Source organism: Euphorbia lathyris, chromosome 10, assembly GCF_963576675.1.
Source record: "Euphorbia lathyris chromosome 10, ddEupLath1.1, whole genome shotgun sequence".
In the NCBI taxonomy this organism is placed as follows: Eukaryota; Viridiplantae; Streptophyta; class Magnoliopsida; order Malpighiales; family Euphorbiaceae; genus Euphorbia; species Euphorbia lathyris.
In genome coordinates this window covers 6737111-6740275 of record NC_088919.1, presented here as the reverse complement: position 1 = coordinate 6740275, position 3165 = coordinate 6737111, and the positions used below count along the sequence as shown (strand labels likewise).

General features: G+C 36.7%; 1 long non-coding RNA gene across 1 annotated transcript; it reads right to left on the bottom strand.

The window, feature by feature from the left end:
- Positions 1-789: 789 nt before the first annotated feature.
- LOC136209653 (uncharacterized) lies at positions 790-2491 on the bottom strand. Its single transcript, XR_010677622.1, has 3 exons — positions 2268-2491; positions 1738-2100; positions 790-951 (listed from the first exon to the last, which is right to left on the bottom strand). It is a non-coding gene; the product is annotated as an uncharacterized lncRNA (long non-coding RNA).
- Positions 2492-3165: the final 674 nt, after the last annotated feature.

Below are 3165 nucleotides of genomic sequence, written 5' to 3'. Positions count from 1 at the left end.
CTTCTGATCATACCCAATCACACATTTGATATCCATACCCACTTCAACATTGTTCCCCAATCCTCTAATCAATTTCTCCAACTAAGGGCACAACACTTACAATTACCGAATCTCCTCCGATGACTCAATTAGGGTCACCGCCATACATGCCATTCTAATTCACTCCATGCCCATCCATTGCAGAAAGTTTGTTCATTGATGATGTGGTACCTGCAATCAGGGGCGGATACAAGGGCAGCCCGGTCCCTCCGGCCGCCAAAACCACCATGACCAGAGGTAGATTAGGCCCCATGTTTCCATAAAATTTAAGACTATGGTGGTTCCGACCTCCTGTATCCAAGAAATTTTGTTCGGGTGCTGAAATAGCACTACAAAGTTGGTCCAGGTCCTATTAGACGTCTCTAAATCCAAAATTCGATTTTTTGGGCCGATGGGAATGTTTCTCTAAACCCAAAAACAATGTTTCCTATCCTACAGGAATTACAAATTTAGAGGGAAACTGGATATTATAGGGCACAATCAAGAACATGCTAAAAAAGTTATTTGCAGTATCTTCAAGCCAATCGCGTTCACACCCAGAAATAATCCATATACCTTTGAGTAATTCCTGGGGCGACAACCATGTGTACCCTTAATATTGAAGTTAAACTCATTCAATAAAGGCCCTATTCCAATTGCTTATTGTGTCCAAATGGTCATTAATCTCACAAGTAACCAAAGCAAAGAATTGTCAAACCAACGTACAAATATACTTAAATACGAAAATTCACAAGGAAATATATGCTACATTATTTGAACCAAAAAATTCAGTGCCCATTAATTGAGAGAAGACAGTGTGACAAGTCTATGAAACCAAAAAAAACATATATGCTACATAATTTGGAGAATAACTGGTTATTCTTAATAGGATTTAGCAGCTTATCATCTTCAAATTCACTTATTCTCTTCCCACTATCCAAAAACAAAAAATGGCTTCAGAATTGACTATCAACTACATATGTCACAGAACTATGAAAGCAAATTCAGTCTCCTCTCCTCCTTGAACAACAAATACAGGGCGAAATTATCCATAAAAAAATCAAAGTAGGATTTGCATTTCCTAAATTAGGCATAATTAATTCATATACTCTTACTTCTGGTGATCCTCCAACCCTCCGACTTTGACACCAAACATTAAAACACAAACTCGCACATATCAATCAAATGAAGCACAAGTTGCAAGCTCAGTTATGATGTTCATAAACATAGTTGATACAAGGCTCGTGAACAAACTTTAATTTTGTAGGTTTCAAAATCAAAACTACTAAGTTTTGTATTAATAATATTATTTACATATAATAATTAGATACAATGAGATATATTTGAATTTAGTAATAATTAGAATCTCGTGAACTTATTATAAACATAATTAATGAATTGTTCGTTAGCAAAGTTTATTAACAAAATTAACAAGCTATTTGCTTGCAAATTTCATAAATAAAATTAATGAGAAATTAGCGAGCAAAGTTCTTGAATAAACAAACGAGCTGCTCTCACGATCATATAATTCCCTCAATGAATTGAACTCGGGCATGATTTTGAGCTCGAAACTCGGCTCGAGCTCAATTTTATACTGAGCCGATCATGAGTATATCAAAGCTCGGTTCGATTACAGCTCTAGCAATTTTGTATAATGTTGGTAAAATTGATTTTCCCCAATAACCTTAGAAACAAAATTGAAGCTTAATCCTTGCTTACCTCCATGTTTGAAGAGCTGATTTGCCCTTTTCAAAAGCCTGAAGACCAGAACCGACTAAAACACGAGTATGGTTCAGTGAGAAACCATCTTTGGAGAGCTGATGATCTTCTTTGAGAGAAGTTGCAGATTTAGCAGTAGCTCCTTAATACTTTGGGTCATAATTGAAATCAGATGGCCTAAGTTAGATAATACATATATCAATTGTAAGTGACCAAAATTAATTTCAATTTCCAAAATAAATAAATAAATAGAGATTTATTGTTTTCATTTCCATCTACTTTATTAAACAATTCTTCTGTTCTTCAGGCGAAGGACGAGCCCAGCACAAGAAAACCATCTCTCTCGGGAATTTTATCAGTCACCTTCAAAGCATCGATTGATTATTAGAAAGTAAATTCTAGACACAATTCTGAAAATCAATTGCGGATAACGAATGATTAAAGCGACTGAGATTAAAATCGAATTTGAAATCAGAATGAGAAAGGAATGTAAATTGCAAAATGAAAGGATTTACAAGGAAGTTTCGTACCTTTATTTGAACTCTTTGCTTAAGCTCTGGCGTTTTGAAAGTGAATGAAGAAGAACTGGAAATGAAATGCGTGCTCGGTGGTGTAATTGAGCGCAGGATTAGATGTGTTGTTCCTCTAAAACGACAGCAAAACAGAGCTTCTGTTGTCGTTTTTTGCTTCTGATGGTGATTGCGGAGACTTTCTTGATTTTGTTCTTTCAACCAGTGGCTGAACCAGCACTGAAAGTTTTGGACTTCATCTTAGGACTTGTTTGGATGAGGAATACTATATTAAATATTTTATTTGTTTTAATGAAATAAGCTAGTCCACGGTAATGGTAGGGGTAGGGGTAAGGGTAGTAGGTTACGCTTTGGGACATGGAACATAGGTTCTTTGACAGGAAGATTAGCTGAAATTGTAGATGTTATGAAGAGGAGGAGAATAAATATATTATGCCTACAAGAAACCAAGTGGGTTGGAGCCAAGGCTAGAGAGATAGCTCCTTGGGGTTATAAGCTTTGGTACTCAGGAAAGGATAAGGGTAGAAATGGAGTAGGTATTCTTATTGATAGGGAGTATATTGATGAGGTAGTAGCGGTGTCTAGGAAGAGCGATAGAATTATGAGTGTTAAGCTAGTGATAGGGGATGAGGTTGTGAATGTCATTAGTGCATATGCGCCACAAATAGGATTAGATGTGTCTATAAGACAAGCTTTTTGGGATGACTTAGAGGAAGTGGTGCAACAGGTTCCTAGGGATGAAAAAATGGTACTAGGGGGTGATCTCAATGGACACGTGGGTTCTAGGCGGGATGGGTTTGAGAGTGTTCATGGAGGGTATGGCTTTGGAGATAAGAATGAAGCAGGAAATGATATTTTGGAATTCGCATCAGCCTATGACTTGAGTATCATGAACACA